At 44.9% G+C, this 18827-nt stretch overlaps 1 protein-coding gene across 1 annotated transcript in view; it reads left to right on the forward strand.

The window, feature by feature from the left end:
• Positions 1 to 14785, forward strand: part of LOC138467423 (ras-related protein Rab-4A) — a 693758-nt gene extending 678973 nt beyond the window's left edge. Inside the window, exon 8 of the mRNA XM_069607381.1 lies at positions 14133 to 14785. The gene's annotated coding sequence lies outside the window, so the exon portion shown is untranslated. The remainder of the gene's footprint in view (positions 1 to 14132) is intronic.
• Positions 14786 to 18827: the final 4042 nt, after the last annotated feature.

Genomic DNA, 18827 nt, shown 5'->3' on the forward strand with positions numbered 1-18827 from the left:
TTCCCCGTGCAGCCCTCCTCCCACTACGTACCATTCCCTACATTGTACACGACTCTACTGCTTTATAGTAAGGTTTGTTTTGTATAAATCACCTACCTACATGAAGTGAATGTGCTTAAAGAAGTGCAAGCATTTGGTAAAGCTTCATTGGGTAACACTCAAAAAAGTCAAAACCAGCATCCCAGCTTCTGGACTCCTCTCAACCATTTACTTCAACCTCAAGGAATCCGAAGTTTTCTCTCTCTCCAGTGATTTAATTCTTCATTGATTGGCTGCACTACATGTCGTAGAGGCATTTTAGCTTAGTTACCCTACAAGGCAGGAAACATTTTGAACTTTGTGAACCAATTTAACCCACCCGGCCAAGCAATCTGTTGCTTGAATTAAATGTAACATATTTAACTGGAGCCTGTCGCGATTGTTCTTTTCTTCACGTTTGGTTTCTAAATGCAAAACTGTCTGACATTCTGTTATGTACATGATCAAAACAGAGGCACGGCTGCACCTAAGTGTGTGTGGATTACTTTGCAGTAGTAACTGTAAAGCACCGGTGGGGGGTGTCTGCACTCCCGCTCTCTATATGGCAGAGTCGAAGCACAGAGCACCCCAGCCAAGTGTCTCTAATTGGAAAAACATGGAAAGCAATCAAGGCTTAGCTCTCAGGAGGTGATGCGGGCTGGTTCTTAAGTACAGTGTAGTCCCCAAGTACCCACAAAGGAATGTCCACACACTGTTAGTGAAAACAGTCATTATATAAAAAAGGTTCAAGGTTATATACACAATCACAATATCACACTTTGTACTATGGCAATACTATAATGGAAGATGTATACAGGTCTACGTGGTACCACTCTTAACTATCGATTCCTTTGAAATGCATCAACTACTAACAGTTCAAATGGCATACGAATCAGATTATAAGATGAATCAATGATAGACCACAGAAAGAAAGCAAGTTAAATCAAGCAATGGCAGAACAGTCTATCCCACTACCATGAGACCGTGCGAGGATCCCCCCATGTGGGCAACCTGTAAATAAAGCGTATTTGACAAGCCCAGTCCAGTTATGCTCCGTATAGTCTTGAGTCCTTCTAAAAGGTTCCACAACCCCAAAGTACCTGGTTTCATAGAGTCCTTCGATGAGTCGTCGACATGCCCTTCTTGAGTGTACTCCCTTTAGGGCAGGAGCCACGGGTCGTCGAGAGTCAGTTAGGAAAAGGGTGAACACTGTCGTTGCGGCAGCAGCTTCGGTTCTTGCGGTGCTCGTTGACAATCGGTCAAAAACACCTTGCAAGCTGAAGCGTGCGGTGCACCTCGATGGCGTGAGTTTGTTGCGGCAAAGAGATAATGAAGAACTTTGGCTCAGAAAGGACGTCGGGTCGTCAGCGTCTCTGCGTCTTCGGGTGGCGGGAAACCCACCAGCGGATTCTCCTCGGTCGTCGGCGGCCTTGAATTTCTCAGGCGGGACGAAAGCGGTCGACGATGATGAGCAAGGGAGTCCTTGTTGCAATGTTATTAGGCAAAGGAGCACTGTGGATCCGGTCGGCGACGGCGCTCGTCGAAGGTGATGGACCTCAATGTCCGGGCACTTCACTTTGTGATTCCGCAGCGGTCTCTGTCTACGGTTGGCAGCCTTTCAAGGGTCTGACGTCCAGTGAGCTTTAGCAAAGCTCAGCTTGTGCACGATGGTCCCTCGTAGCACGGGAAGAGGTCTCCTAGCCAGGTCCTCTCTTGGATCAGTTCCTTGACAGTCACGCAGCTTTCAGATTAGCGAAGGACAGCAGCAGCAAGTCTTCTTCCAGCTGGCTTCAAGGTTAAGCATCAAGTATCAACTTCAGCTTCTGAATGATTTCTATCAGTGAGAGACCCCCAGATGTACTGTTTATCTCCCATGCACTCTGCTGCATCACACTCAGGCAACCAATCATTCAGAAGGGCAGTCAGGCAGCAAATTAGCCTCACTGTGCATTCAGGCTATTCTTCTCCATCCAGACACTCACAACACAGAATATGGATTTGGACAGGCACTCTGCCATTCAGCACTCCACACTGCATTCATACCAGTTTCAGACAGGTCCATCTCAGTCATTTTGTCATCCACCAGATACTAGACACCCACAACATGAAATGAGTATTTGTCACACACGCCATTCACCCAGGTCCCACCCCACGGGCGGTCCCACGACATACAGTCCTAAAGAAGGCTCCAGCCAGTCTGGCCTGGAATTCCCCGCAATACCCTATATGGAACTTCCACTAAACAGCCAGTTAGGGGGAAGTGACAGAGTCAGGGCTTCCTGGGACTTTGGGAAAAATAATTTAACAGGCGATAGAAAGCAAGAGGCCACAGGGGCCATCTTGTTTCATATCAGGAATCAACTGATTCCAATGGCAGGGCCTGGGTATCCCCAAAATGGAGGATACTCAGAGCACCTGTCAAATTCAGCATGGAGCTGCCACCAGCCCATACCCTGGTCTGTGGGCCACACACAGGTGCCCAAAACACATACACGAGGAGTACAGGGTTGTACCCCTACCCATGGGTGCCATAAGGGTATCCCAAGGGTCTGTTCACCATGACCAAAAAGCGGAAGAGCTGCACCTCCACGAGTCCCACATGAACTCCTGCACAGAAAACAAGACAGAACTTACATGATAAAGCAATAAAGGACAAGCATATGGAGGCCCTGTCCCTCCAATGCATTTCCAGCATCACAGTAGCCTGCTTTGCTTTTGTTTACCTTTCCCTGTACAGTTCTCCCCCAAAATCTAAATCTCCACATTTTAGGGTTTATGGTCTGATTACCTGTTGACTTCGTCTGCATGCAATACACGTCTTGGTTAGTGCTTAAGTATGTTCCTGACACGTATGCTGGTTTTTTAACACCTGTGTCAAGAATGCCTGCTGTGGCTGTGCAGGGAAATAGGGGCAGGGACACCGAAGGGAGGAGTTATTGTGTACAAGAGGGGTAGGCCTGTACAAATAAATGCTGCATTAAGAAATGCATATTCTCCAGCATGGGGTCTTGCATGGATTCACATACTCTGGAATTTTCCTCATAGTTGGCTGGGAATCCTTGGTAAAAAAGAAAGCAGATTAAAACTGTTTGTCCTCTTTATAGCCTGTTAATGTCCAATGACACTCATCCTCTTAAACACCACCCCTGATGGCCATCTTCAGATTTTACTGCATGTTTCTAGTGTTCTTGTGCTTCGCTACTCGAAAATCATTAGTTTTTTGCTATTTTTTTTAAACAAATCTTCCACCTCCTTCATCGTCAACCATCAGGCAGCAGCGACTACTTGCAGCGGGGACCCATTGTCGGCAAAGATCTTCAATCCAGTGTCAGATCTTCTGTCCGTGGCGCCACCGGCCCAGACTTGGGCCAACACCTCGACCATGGTGGTTGCCACAAACAAAAGCCTCTTCGGATCCTTTTGAAAGCTGTCGCCTGAAAGTGTCTTCGAGGATCGGCACCTAAAGTGCATTTAGTGTCTTCATCCCGACCACGATTGAAAAGAGTGCTCAATCTGTCAATCCTTTTTGTCGAAGACTCTGAAGCACCGCCACCAGAGATTGCTGGCATGAATCGAGGAAGGTAAGGCCTCTGACACAGCCTCCGTGTGTAGTCAGGCCTATTCCAGGGCCTACAGGTTCACTGAGCGTACTCCCTCTGGTAGGAAGAGGTTGAGGTCCTTTGAGGATGCTTCTCTGCTAAAGATCGAAAAAGAAGTCAAAATGCCTCACTCCAACAACTTCGTCAGCAGTCTGCACGGCTGCGGTACCCAGTTCTAAGAAGGGGTGGTCACCATTGCCAACTCAGTCAAAGGTTAGCCTACCAGATGGTGGGTTACCTCTGTCCGCGAGGACATTGCTGGCCTTGTTTGCCAAGTACATGTAGTCATCAAAGACGAACAAGTCATTTTAAGGACCCGTCTCCAGTTAAACCATCGACGACGACATCATCCAGACAGCCGCCCCGTCGACTAGCCTCTAGAATCCAAGACTATCCTGGCTAGCGCAACATTCCCGCCAATGAAAGCTCCTGCACCGGCGTGGGAACTGAATGTAACTAAACTGATGGGGCTTCCATTTGAACCAAAAACATTGTGCCTCTTTCTGTCATGGAAAACCACCTTCTTGGTGTCCTTCACCTCGGCCAGATGGGTGGGAGAGAAACAGGCCCTTTCCTGTATGGCTCCGTATTCGTCCTTCCACGCCACAAAGGTGGTTCTGCGAAATTATCCTTCCTTCATGCCGAAGGTTCCATCAGACTTTCATCTCAACAAGCCTTTGTTTCTGCCAGTTTTCTTTGCAAATCCTCCTTTGCCTGCTTAAAGGGCGTTGCATTCGCCAGGCATTGTGCGTGCCTTGAAGTGTTACGTGGCACGAACGAAGGACTTTCGAAATACTTCTCAGCTTTTAATCAATTTTGGACCTGTGGGAAATGTTTGTTTGTTTGTTTGTTTTTATTATTTGTAATGCGCAAGCATACCCAAGGGTCTCAGGGCGCAGCCTTTACAAGAATATGCAAAGCTTGGTTACAGTAGTCATAGAATATACAGAGAGACAAGATGGTACACCAATAATATATACATATCAACAATGAGTTATATAGATATAATAGACATATAGACAAGTGAGTGCACGAGGTTACAAAGTGTGCGAGTGGCACAACAGGGGGACAGCGTGGCGCTTGAAGGGACTTTGACGGCTTACGTTTTCAGCCAAGAAACTACCTTGGAACGGAAGTTCTAGTAAGGCAGGTCCTCTCTGAGATTTGGCGGTAAGGAGTTCCACAGTTTGGCTGCTTTCACTGGGAAACTGTTGCCCCCTATGGTGGCACGTTTAAAGTGAGGGACAGAGAGGCAGTCTTTGTAGGCAGTTCTGGTAGGTCTCAGGGAAGGTTGTCTGTGGAATCTGTTTATCAGGTAGGTAGGGACAGCGTTATTGAGGGATTTGTGAGTGAGCGCTTCGGTTTTTAACAGAATTTTGTCGTTGATGGAGAGCCAATTGTTCTGTTCACTAAATCCTGAGATGTGCTCTCTTCTGGAGATGCCTAAAGCCGCTCTGAGGGCATTATTCTGGAGAATTTGTAATTTGCTGGTGGTAGCCTTGATTGATCCCAGATAGAGAGGGCGTTACAATAGTCTAGGCGGGGCAGTATAAGGGCTCTGGCGAGGGTAAGGCAGCTGGTGTCAGACAGAAATGGTTTAGCTGTGTGGATTAATTTACACGTATATGCTGTGGAGGAAGCCAAGGAGCTCACCTATCTTCTAAAGGAGAAATTAGAGTCAAGGAAAAAGCCTAAAGTTTTGACCTCTTGTCCAACCTTGATGTTGTTACCATCGATCATAAAGGAATTGTAGGCAGGGCCAAGTTTCTTTAAGCTGGATGTGGTGCCTAGGATGATGAGTTCTGTTTTATCATCATTCAGGCATAGTCCATGTGTGGCCATCCATGCCTCGATGATGATGTACACCCTATTTAACAAGGCCAAATCCTTTCCATAATCTCTAGAAAGCGGGAGGACGATCTGGGTATCATCTGCATAGTTAGTGTAGGTGATACCGAGATGATCCAAATCATCGAAAGGGGCTTGGTAAATATGTTGTATAATGTGGGGGACACACAGGAGCCTTGTGGAACGCCACAAGTGATAGGTATGGGGTCTGCCACCGCAGTAGGTGAGATGACCCTCATGGTTCTGCCGTTGAGAAAAGAGGTAATCCAGGTGATGGCCTCGGCCGAGAAGTGGGCTGATGTGTGGAGGTGTGTGCATAGGACAGAGTGATCGACCAGGTCGAAATCTGCAGACAGATCGAGGAGGAGGAGTAGGGCAACTTGGTCATTGTCTCTGAGCGTATCGATCTGAGCTTTCAAGTCGATAAGAGCGGTTTCAGTTCCATGTTGAGGGCGGAACCCTGATTGTCTTGAGCCTAATAAGTGGTGTTCTTCCAAGTACCTCTGTATTTGTACATAAGCAACTTTGTCCAGGATTTTTAGTAGGAAGAGAACGGTTGTTATGGGTCTGTAATTTGTGGGCGTGGCTGGGTCGAGTGTGGGTTTTTTTAATAGTGGAAGTACCCAGGATTGTTTCAGATTGGTGGGGATGGAGCCAGATGCGAAGGAGGCATTAATCAGCTTTGTGATGAATGGGGAGAGGTCGCGGGCGGCATCTTTGATGAGTTGTGCCAGGCACAGATCTCCTTGACAGTTGGAGGGTTTTAGAGACAGGATGATTTTTTCTACTTCGAGAATCGTGACTTTAGAGAAGTTAAAGCGAGGGAGATCTGTGAGCGTGGGTGTATCTTGTGTTTTTGAGGGAAGAGTGTCATTGGGGACACTTTTTTACAGGAGATTTTACTTTGGAGGGTCGCAATTTTGTTAGCTAGGGCGCTTTGGATTTCTGAACACCAGTTTGTCTTTAGTACAGGTGTCAGGAGGTACTATGGGGGTTTCAACTTCTTTAAGAATGGAGAATAGTTCCTTCATGTTTGATTTTGCTAGGGATATGCGAAAGTCAAAAGAGGTTCGTTTAGCCAGGTAAATTTCTTTTTTGTAGAGTGTGGCTAGTTTGGAGAGTTTGAGTTTATTTGCGGCTGAGGGGGATTTTTTCCAAGCGGCTTCACAGTTCCTTTTTTGCTACCTTAAATTTTTAAGGAATGGAGTGTACCATTTGTTTAGGTGTGTGTTCGGTTTGCTTGGTCTCAGTTTAAGGGGGGCAATTAGGTCCAACGAAGTGGCCATGATCTTATTATATTCATCAACCAGGGTCTCTGGGTCCAGGTTGTCTGGGAGTGAGTTGAGTGTAGGGAGTAGGTTCGGGATGAGTCTTTCGACTGTCATATTCTTCTTATTTCTTGTGAGAGTGGGTGGGGCCCTGATAATGGGTGGGGGTGGTGGTCTGTCAGTAGAGACTAGGAATGAAACCAGGTAGTGGTCCTTCCAGGCTAGAGGTGAGATGTTTGTAATGTTCGCTAGGCAGTTGTAATCGGCTACCCAGTTGAGTGTTCTGCCTTTGGAATGTGTGGGTGCCATGCTTCTTTGTGCAAAACCTAGTTCAAAGAGAGTGTTGACTATGGTGCTGGCGGAATGGTCTTCAGGATCATTGTATCCCATGTTGAAGTCACCTAAGGTGAGGACTTGGGTAGAACTGGTAAGGTTGCTGGAGAGGATAGTATTGATATCTTCATCAAAGGTGCCAATGGGGCCTGGCGGGCGGTTGATCAAGTGGATGTTGAGGGTTTGGGTGTTGGTAAGTGGGATTTTGACTGCGAGTGTTTCGCAAGATGGGACGTTGGTAGGTGTTGCTAGTCTCATGGTGAGGCTGCATTTGTGGATAATGGCAACACCTCCTCCTCTGGAATTAGGACGATCTTGTCTCAGGATAGAGTAATTATCTGGGACTGCCAACATGAGCATGGGGCCTGCTGCTGGTTGTAGCCAGGTCTCAGTAATGGCAAGGTGGTCGAGGTCTTCTTTGGGGATCAAATCAGCAATTTCTGTAGCGTGAGCTACTAGCGATCTGTCGTTGATCAAGGCTCCCTTTAATTTGGGGCTGGTTAAGTTTTTAGTGGTAGTACTGTGGCGCTTGTCCTGTGTTGACTCGGGAAGCCTGAATGGGGGAGCTGAGTGAGGGTTTGGGGTTGGAGTATTGGGACACAATGGATTTTTTAGTGGTGGACCTATGTATAATTTTGTAGTTCTGGGTAGGCAGTGAGCGGGCTAGTGGCTCATAAATTTTGGCTAATCTGGCTCTAAGTCCTAGGTTCCTATCGATAGTAGAACGGGGGAGACTGGTGAGTTGTAGTGGTTGGGGGTCATTTATAATTGGGTATGAGGACTTGGTGTAAGGCATGGTTGCGTATCGCATGTTAGATAGCTGAGGAACCATAGTGGGCTGTAATGCAGTATTGATGAGGATCCAGATGCAAATGAGCAGGTTGGTGGATAAAGTACACATGCTCAGTGGTAATAGCAAGAGTGATGGGTGATCGGGAATTGACTTAGTTGACACCGGTTAGATCGATGTATGTTAGTGTGACACCTAGTTAGGCTAACACAATTAGGCTGAGTTCCATTAAGGTAACACCTGGGTAGGGCTAAGCGAATTAGCTACGAGGCAATGAGAAGCACCTCAGTTTAGGATGGGACAGTGTAGCTAGGGTACGCCAATAGCACCTAGGTTTGAGATGAAGCAGTATGGCTAGCGGCAATGAGTAGCGCCTAGATTTGAAATACAACAGTATGGCTAAGGGCAAAGGGTGACATCTATAATTAACATCAGGCAACGTGGCAAGGATCCTCTAGTAGCGCCTAGAATTAAGATGCAGCAGTATGGCTAAAGGCAATGGGTGACATCTAGATTTAACATCAGGCAGCAAGGCAAGAATGCACTAGTAACACCTAAATTTGAAGTACAGCAGTATGACTAAAGGCAAAGGGTGACCCCTGGATTTAACATCAGACAGCGTGGCAATGATGCACTAGTAGCGCCTAGAATTAAGATATAGCAGTATGACTAAAGGCAATAGGTGACATCTAAATTTAACATCAGACAGAATGACTGGAATACATTGGTAGCATCTAGATTTGAGATAAAACAGTTGTCTACAAAGTGTTAAATCTGTGTTCAGCCCTAAAGTGTTCTGTGAAGTTGAACATGGGTTACAGGCTCACCAACAAATACTGGCATGGCAACAGCAGCCTAAAATCTAGAGTTTGAGTAATGGCAATTCAATGGCAAACTTTGAATGTGAAAATAGCAATTCAGTTGAAATAGCATGGCATGATGACCATATTGAAATAGAAAGAAGTGCAATATAAACAAATGTTGCTTTGTGACCAGTCGGGAAGTTGTCTACCCACATGTGGCGGTAGTGATACCCAGAGTGGTACCATGTAATACCATACATATTAATCATACATGGTGAGTGTCATGGCAGCTAATGTCAGGTTTATAAGACGAAAGACAGCGTGCCTGCGGCTGACTTCGTCGTGATGTACTTTAAGTCGGGTGCCGACAAGATAAGGCAGGAACACAGGGTGCACTGTAGCAGAGGGCTCACGTGCAGTTAATGGAGCAGCGACAGTTAACTTCACTGTAGTAATCGCCAGTGTTAACGAGGATGCTGGCGCCTAAATGCGAATGGTGGCAGAGTTAGATATTGAGTCAGCATAGAATGTCATGCATAAAAGAAGGTAATGTTACCTTGATAATGGGCTGTGCAGGAGCCAGGGGGGCTGGCAGACGGCAACCACGGCAAAACAGGCTCAAAGCAGGAGCTAGCCTTGCCTCCCGTGGGCCTTGGAGGGAGTGGGCCGGCTTTGCCTGCCGGTGACCAATGGGAACGAATATGGGCCTGGAGACCAATCAGCTCACATCAGGGGCCTGGATTCAGTGAAAGGTGTTGTAGGCAATAAACTATCGGCCATCTTAGAACGCTGGGTACCTCGTGTACCTTGTTGGCGGCAGTAGGCTCAGAATGGCCTTTTAGGATAAATAAACGCACACATTTCGTTTTGCAGGGTCCGGGATCAATGCGTGCTCATTAGGTGAAAAATGAAGATTTTGCATGCGATTTTGCAAGGTTGAGCGGGGGGTCAACGCTTACCATAAAACATGGTCAGCAAGGCTGGGCAGCTGGTATGCTCCCTAGGTCCACTGCTCCTGCTGGGACATGACCTGGAGCTCCTGCTCGACAGGTGGGTGATAGGGACTGCTGAGTCTAAGACTTCCATCTCCAGGTGGATCTCTGGTTGTATCATGCATTGCCATCGTCTGGTCAACAGACCCCTTCCTGACTGGCCAAGAGCCCACTCCACCAGAGCCATCGCAACAATGGTTGCGTTTCTCTTTGGTGTTCCCCTGCACGATATCTGCTGGGCTGCTACGTTGAGGTCTGCCCACACTTTCACAAGAGTCTACTGTGTCAACAGGGATTCCAGGGATGAATCCCGGGTCGGCCAAGCAGTGCTACGCAACCCGTTTGTTTGAGGTGAGTCTGTTCCAGGGGTAAGTGTATTGCTTCTGTGAGCCTTGCCACCTCATTTGGTTGTGTATATGTAATGTTGTGTAATCGTATTCATGAGCATGTAAATCCATGCAAGACCCCATGCTGGAGAAGGTACAAGTTACTTACCTGTAACTCTTCTTCTCAAGCATGGGTCTTTCATGGGTTTAGGCCTTCTCATGGCACAGAAATTGCTTTTAGACCTTCAAACAGAAATTCTAAAAATCATGGAAAATAGCAAGGCGGGGCTGCTTAAACTATTAGATCTTTCAGCAGCCTTCGACCTTGTAGTCCTTGATAGACTACAAGGTCGAAGGTAGCATGCCTATGACCGGCTTTTTTCAATTTTCACTATTGCTCATTATGCTACCTTTTAACTAAACTGGGAGTGCGTTTTTCTAATTACGCTGACGGCACTCAGCTGGTCATTGATTTAAGTGGCGATTATGAAAATGATGCCGAGAGGACCTCTCTGATCTACATATCCATGCAGAATTGGATGACAAGAAATGACATGTGCTTGAATGCTGCAAAGACAAGAGTTTTTGATTTGTGGATCGTCACAAGCACGTTCAAAATTAGATAGCAAATACTCTGGATTTCTTATTAACAATCATTGTATTAGCATATTAGCACAGTTGCTAAAATGAAAACCTTGGGGGTAGTCCTTGGGGCATCTCTGAGCTCAGAGGCTCACGTGCAAAATGTCACCAGCAAAACCATATATTATTTGAGATTGCTCCGATTGGTGAAACCTTATGTTTCTGAAGCCAACTGTACTACACTAGTTTGTGCTTTAATCATGCCTACGATCAATTATTGTAGTGCGATGTTGGCTGGTGCAAGTAAGGCTAGTCTGGGGAAACTCCGATTGTACAAAATGACGCTGTACGCATTGTGAAATATTTACCCAGACACGAGCCTGCATTGATCCATAGAAGAAATCTACACTGGCTCCCTGTTGTGGGCTAGAATTCGCTACAAAATTAGCACTATCGTACATAAATGTTTGTATGGCCATGCTCCTGGATACTTGAAAGATCTTATTAAGGTATCCCAACCCGAGAGAACCACCAAGTCTGCCAATGCTATACAGCTGATTGTCCCTAATAGCAAACGGGTTAGAGGTATGGGCCGGTCCTTTGCAGTGCAAGCAGCCCTGACATGGAATAATTTCCCAAAGGATCTGCGCATGGATAGCAATCTGACTACTTTTAGGAAGCCACTAAAGACGGTTTTGTTTGTTTAAATAAATCAATGTAGGCTGGCCCTTTTTTTCTCTCTTGCTGTGCCCTACAAATAAGTAAATAAATAAATGTGCATGCAAACTCTCCCTCCTTCCCCTCTTGCTCTTTTGGTTCATACTGCCACTTTACTTGCACTACCAAATCTGAGGATGGTCACATGGGATGGGGCTTAAGTAGACAAATGTCATTGGCTCAGGGCTTTATGACCCAAAGGACACTGGTAGGCTATAGAGGAGACAAGCAGTTTTAGTTTAAAGCTAAACTGCTTTCTTTTTTACTGAGGATTTCCAGCTTGATGACAGGGAATTTTCATGAGCATGTGAATCCATTCAAGACCCATGTTGGAGAACAAGAGTTACAGGTAAGTAACTTGTACTTTCACAAAGATCTGGTTCCATCATACCATAAGCCCACATCAGTGTGTTTTTCCTATCTGATTGGCCATATTGCTAGCCTAACCTGATGGTAACTAATTACCTACATTCTGCTGACGTTGCCAATTTCCAACCTCATCCCTGTAGCTTGCTTTGCCTCCTTGCTCCACCCATCACCATCCTGCAGCACAGCACTTAACCTCCTTTTGATCTGCATTCTACCTCATCCGTTCTGTATTTGTACCCCGCTTTGCCGTGCATGACCTCAGATCAGCCTTGTCCCTGCTTCACCCCATTTGTACTTTCTCCGCTCCATGTCTAATGTCCCAGAATAACTAATAGCTTGAACACTCTCAACAAGGCTTTTAAATTGGTCCCCATCCATCAATGGCCAGCAAGGCCCTCCATCTTCAAGGTTATTAATGAAGACTTTATGCGTTTACTGCCTGAAGTATTTTTACAAAGTCACGAATGTGTTAGCCCTGTTCCTGAATTCATATGTGTATATTTGTTGCTACAATAAAATGCTACACTAATGTCACAGATTGCATTAATAACATACCATCTCCCAAAGACTGTTTTTTTCAATTGATATAATACAAACACTTGAAGGGTCGTCCCCCTCTCTAGTCTAAAGATAGCCAGTCCCTTCATAACCCAGGCGCCTTTACTCCCCAAGTTAGTATCTACTGATTGATGCCTACTGCCTAAGCTCTGTCTGGCTTGCAGTGATGGGCTAAACACAAAAGTCTTATATTTCTGATCTCATTCTGGGACTGCTTAGGTTTGACGTACTCTACTTCCCTGGTTAGTTCTAGCGGTGAGAGGAGGGCCTTCCAGACACACAATCCCAACTTGGTCTTTTCTCTCTCACGCCCTGATAGTCCTTTTATTTCTACTTCTGTGCCTCTTTCGTTGTCCTCCTTCCGACTCGATCCACCTTCTGTTCTCTCTCACTCCCCTACCTCCACCCTCTGATCATACCTCTTGCTATTCTTACTCCTACAACTCCTCTTCATGCTGTTACTCTTCGCCTCTACTCCATCCTTCCCCACACCACCACTACGCTCTTCTCCACACCACTAATACACCTTGCTCCAAACAACTATTGCCTCCTCCTCCACACCACTACTACTTACCCTGTCTGTGCACTATTACTCCCCACCTTCTTCTCATACCTTTCAATCCCTAGGTCACTCGTCATGCCCTAGTCTCTCACTACTTCTTTCTCACACCAACACACACACCTTCCATGGACAATCACAACACAGCATCACTTTCTCTCACCAACCGATACCTCACCTTTTCTACAAATTAACCTCTACACTTCTTCTGCCATCTTCCCTCTTTCTGGTCTCTTAGTCGTCCACTGCCTCGTCCTCTGATCTCCCCGAAACAACCAACACCTTCGTATTTCCTGTTCCCGGTTTTATTGTCCCCTTCTTGCTCCCTGTTGTCCTCCCCTGCTGGATTCCCGGGACAATTGTGCCTGTTATTTCCTTCCCCTGGAGGTGGTGTAGATTGAAAAATGCATACAAAGTAGCTAAGTCCCACCCCTTTCTGCCTCGCTGACTCTGGGCAATGGCGTCTCGCATGAAAGAATGTGGTGCTGCTTTGTGGCTAAATCACAGGTAAGCAGTGCGCTTTGAAACAGGCACAGGTTCATGTCCGGTATCTGCTACGCAGCCATGCTGCAAATATGAGTCTGTGTCAGCAGGCGGCGCATAGTGATCCATGGCTCTATTTGCGTTGCTGCCATTTCACACTTAGGTTCTCTCTCTCTCTGCGGTGCAGGGGGATATGCTGGCAGGATGCTTCTCGCTGAAGGCTGGCTGCCTTGTGGTTGATCCGCCAATCTGGCTTTGAGATGTTTTTCTCTGAAGTAATCAGAGACACTGGTGAACATCTTTCCCAATACGGATGGGGTGATCAACAGTGTTACTACCCAACACATATATGCACTGAAAGAGGGGACAGAAACCGTGGCCCAGCCAACTGCGACCTTTTCCATTTGTGGTAGGACTAGTTCTGGTTTCCTCCCTTGCAGGCCTTCCACTCCAGGTTGAAAGTGGTCCTCATACCCTCCTGACAGTGTCAGGCTACTGTCCCTGTCACACTAAGAATACTCCTTTAGAATTGTAAATTACATTAAAGTGTAATGAAAAACGATGTATTGTACTGGCTAACTTAGTATAACGTAATGCTTTTGCATTCTATACTGGTTATCCATCCACGAGGGTACAAGTACAGTGCAGAAGACCGAAAAAGTGCAGGGTTTCTCAAACCTCTCTGGTTTGAATGTTTTTCTTTCCTAACTCAAATGGGACGAGGTTGTGATCCTATTACCTACAAATAAATATTACTTACTTTTTTTGACATAAAATTGACTTTGTCCTACCAAGTGACCCCATCACAGCCGAGCAGTTCCTGTTTACTTTAACAAAGGCATCATATGGGAATCACTGCCCGTTAACGTTGCATGTTTATTTTTCAGCTGTGCGTGAACCTGTTTGAGTTGCAGAAAGAAGGACTGGATGGCTGTGCAAGTCTTTTTTTTATCGCATTCATGGTGTATAAGGATGGACGTCGACACATTGGGAGAGCAAGACTAAAGCGAGAAAGACTAATGCAAAGAACTCTACCAGAAACGAGTACACTGTTAAATGCCTGTATTTCATTGGACATTGAAAGACGTACTTGTTTGTACACATTTTGTAATGTTTGTCCCTTCAACTCCTTGTTGAAATCATGTATACTGTATATAACCAGTAATTTTCCCTAGCATGATATATAAATATGTATGATAGAATGTTGCACCAAAAAGCAATGCCATTTTATTTGATTTTTTTATTATAAATTCTATACGTGTACATTATGGAATGGAAATTTTCATCCAGTTTGTGTTTTATTGCACACTTATTTATATTTATAATAGGACATGGAACTCTGCTGGTGTTGATTGTCAGCGAGATTCCGACTTATTTCTGTTTGCTTCTACCCTTTTTAAAGGGTATGCCTCAGCCATACTTTAAATGTGACTAAACTATTGTTTACATGTACTTATCCATCAAAATACATTTGAAAAGGATTTTTTTTATCAAGTGTCTAATTGCTTTTTTTGTCACAAGTAAATACTTTTTAACAGCTTTTAAGTCTCAATTATGCAAAATATAATTTTACTGTTGGATTATTATAACAAACTGAATTCCACCTTTGATAATCTGGCCCCAGTTGCAACTAATATTTGCTCTCAAAGTTATTAAATAACAATCCACCTTTTACTGCATGTTATTTTAACTCGGTCCTCATTCGCAAATTGTTACAAAACCAAAGTTGAACCAAAAACCTCTCCAAGAAAAAACGAATGTTTCCTTGGCAACAATTCTAAACAAATGTATATAGTCCCTTATACTCATGTATTTGAACTCAAATTTTTTTCCTCATCTATTTAAAATATCAATGAACACATTGTCTCTCTGCTAATTTTAGTTAAAACTTCCACCACAAATTTTGCAGTCCAGAATTAAATAGGTATTTCTTCACAGTGATGAAAGTGGGATTTTAATTTTGCGGCACCCTCCCATTAGGGTAGGGAGAAAGAATTAGACAAATTGATCTCCTATAGTGAGAACTGAGAAATGGATAAAAAGCTTTATTTGCTCCAAGAGGTAGTATGCAACACATATTTCTTAATAGATCAAGTGCACGAGAAACGTTGAGGGAAACATGTTCAAAACTAAAAATAAAAAGAATAAATATATAAAAGGGAAATTGATCTCCTATAGTGAGAACTGAGAAATGGATAAAAAGCTTTATTTGCTCCAAGAGGGAGTATGCAACACCTATTTCTCAATAGAACAAGTGCATGAGAAACGTCGAGAGAAACATGTTCAAAACTCAAAAAAGAAAAAATATATAAAAGAGAAATAGTGACATACTGGGAGATAGTGATTACCGCAGAGGCCTAAGAACATTTATATTTCCAAACTTCAAGGTTGGCTGATTTGCAGGATTGTTCACAAATGTGGTTGCTTCAGTATGTGGAAGTATGCTGCAAAAGATATGCATGTGTTTAGAGGTCACTGGCATAGGGTCATTATGATTAGGAGTTTCATAAATAAAAAATGTATTAATAAATACAGGGTATATGCAATTGTATGTATCTGTAAAAGTGTAGTACGATAAGGCCATAAGAGAACAGAATTCATGAGTATTGAAGATCTATGAGTATTAAGGATGAACAACAAGCAAACATTGTAGAGTTGCACATGAATTAAAATCATGATGATGTTAATTTCTGTGTATTATATGAGATTGAAGGTGGCATCAGAAGGGGTAGCACAGAACACGTGACAGCTGCACTGCAGACCATCTTGTAACCATGTCCCTTGAAGGCATGCCTGCTGAAGAAATCACCACCAGGCCTTTCGTATTTTGTAAGATGTAGCAAAAGCCGCGATTATTCCAGGAGAGGAAGCAGGGTATATAGAGACAACATGTCAAAGTTGCTGCTCGTCACCAGTTATAAAGAGGCCCGTGCCTGGGCCAGGGATTGTTTGTTGACATAAATAGAGTTGAAGGGGACAAGGCTCAGGTTCTCGATAGGCATGCCATTTGTACTATTGCCGCTCCTTATTAACTGTTTTTCCTTTCGAGTGTAGATGGGTGGAAAATAGGGAGGCCGCTGAGCCATATGAAAGACATGTAGCTGAAATCCAAGATTGAATAGAAGAGATGAGTGAAAGCTAATCCTTTCCACTATAACTGGGGACACCAGTGTGGCAATCACCCAATTAGAGCTACTGTATAATTCAAGCTCAGTGGCTGCAATATCCTCAGAGGAAATCCTTGTTAATGCTTGGATTTGTTGTAATAATTGCAGCATCTGGGATCAGTTTAAGAAGGGGCTCGCTCAACTATTTTGATCCTCTTTCCCAGGGGTCTTTCCTGGGCTCCTGACTTGTGTACTAAAGCTGATGCTCCAGTAAACCTGGGGCTGTGATAAGGCACCAAAGCAGATGATAGTCTGCTTAGAGGGGCAGTGACTTTGGTGCTCTGTTCGTCAGTCGTGGATGCTGAAATGTCACATTGTGTCCCATTACTGCGTTTGAAGTCCTTTGTAGATTCTTCCGTAGCTGTTTAGCACATGACCTGTTCCCCTTAAAGGGGGGGTGCACTTTGCAGCTCAGGTACCTCAGTGGCCTTGGGGTACTTCTCTGAAACTTTCAACCACGTATCCAAAATTCCTGGAAGCGAAGAGAAGGCGCTAGATCATTGAATGACTTCCGAGATTATTTCTCACTAATACTCAAGTCATAGCAATTCTCTCTGCTAACGCAGATCATTTTTGAATTGTTAGACTCTGCTAAAGCCGCAGAATTTAACTTTGATTTAGTCCTTTGTGGGGAAGATAGCATTTTTGCGGGTTACCACTTTTTGTTGCGTGTTTGCTTTTGCGCACGTCAATATTGGAAGAAGGAAGGGCCTCAGTGACAGGAACAATGGTAGGGAGAAGCGTACTTTTGTCTTGGCAAGACATGCCCTTCATTTTTTTACCAGAAATCAATATTCCAAGCAGATGTGGGGATTGTGAAGGAGGCATAATCACCCTACTCTCTCCCGATAGAAGTAAAAGTACTCTCTCTGCTGGTGTTCACCTCATTGTTAAGGCACGTCTTGTTACTGTTGGTCAATATAACATCTACTACACGTGCCAACATTTGGTTCAAAGCTAGCTGCTCTTGCACTAAGGTTCAGCAAAGTCCAAAAATTGCATCGACTGTAACCGCAATTCCATTGAAACTGGGGTAAATGCCTCTTCTAGGTCAGAATGAATCGAGTTAACAGTCGAATCGGAGTCACTGTAAGGATTTTCTGATGAAAAAGCTGAAGCCGCCTCAGATGCAATGCGCTCGAGGTTGTGGGTGGCCGATAAGTTCGTCCCCGTTATGATGTCAGAGTTGACCACCATCTCTCCCAGTGGGGCAGATAGTGGCCCCCACTAGCAAGTTGCGTTGGAGATTCAGACACAGATTTAGTAAAGAATTGTTGTTTTCAAGCCCTGGTGATTTCACTGGTGAGCTTGCCATGGGAGTATTAATAGCAATAGCCACGCCACTTTCAGACTGCATGACCGCTACGCAAGAGGACACTGGGAAATATCCCATCATTTTAGTTTGTTCAGTATTTGCCAATGCTATGCTAGCTCGCTTTTTCTTTGCGCCATCCATTGCTGCCATGAGCAGATAAGGGCCGATTCCTAGCCACGTGGTGATTTGCAGATGGGTAGGGGAGGGGTGGTTTAGTAGACTTTGCATTGGTGGCACGGGAGGGTGTTGCTCTCATTTTAGGCAGGGCAGATGCAGTTAATTGTGTAGACGACCGCCAGGCAATGACCTTGGAATTTTCTGGGTAGAATCTGGCCAGAATGTCCAGTTTCCTGCAGGCATAACATCTTATAAACGCTGTGCTCCTACCAATATGTGGTAATAGGGGTCTTTGGCTGGGTCTTGGGTAATGGAATGTTAGGGCCCGGTCTCATGTTGGACTCTGTTCACTTCCATGTACCACTGGTTTTGTGTCACTTGTATTCCTGGGCCCCCATGGGCCTTTCTAGCATGCAGGGCTCTTTGGTGAGCATTAGTGATTTGTATGCCCACTTTCCGATTGATTAAATATATTTGCCAAATGGCTTCTGATGGTAAGGAGTCTATATATTGTTCCAGGACTAGCATCTCTTACTTGATAGTTTTTTCTGCAAACCGAAATCCCCTACTCTTTAGGAGAGTTTCCAAGTGTTTCTCCTTGCTGTAACCAGAGTTGCCAAAGAAAAATTTGGCAGTGCTCACGTCTTATCCCAGTCTTTCTCAGATCCATCATTAAGTCCAGATAGGGAGTTCTCCAATCAGGATTGAGGGCTTGAAAAGCTGATTGTGCTTCCGCAGTTAGCAATGGGATGACATTTATGGCCCAACAATCCTGGTGCTATCATGCTGTTTCGGCAACCCTTTCAAGATTGATCAAGTGGAGAGGTCGTCCCGTACCAAGTTCTTGTAGGATAGCTGGGGGAACTGCTGGTTGCTTTCCTCAGAAATTGCGCTCTTATCACAGTGATTGCTTCTTGGTGTTGACAACTGATGGCCAGTTGGCCATCCACCAGGTTTAACAGGTCCTCCATCTATCTACTTTT

Source organism: Ambystoma mexicanum, chromosome 4q (genome assembly GCF_040938575.1).
Source record: "Ambystoma mexicanum isolate Mex_15411 chromosome 4q, UKY_AmexF1_1, whole genome shotgun sequence".
Classification (NCBI taxonomy): Eukaryota; Metazoa; Chordata; class Amphibia; order Caudata; family Ambystomatidae; genus Ambystoma; species Ambystoma mexicanum.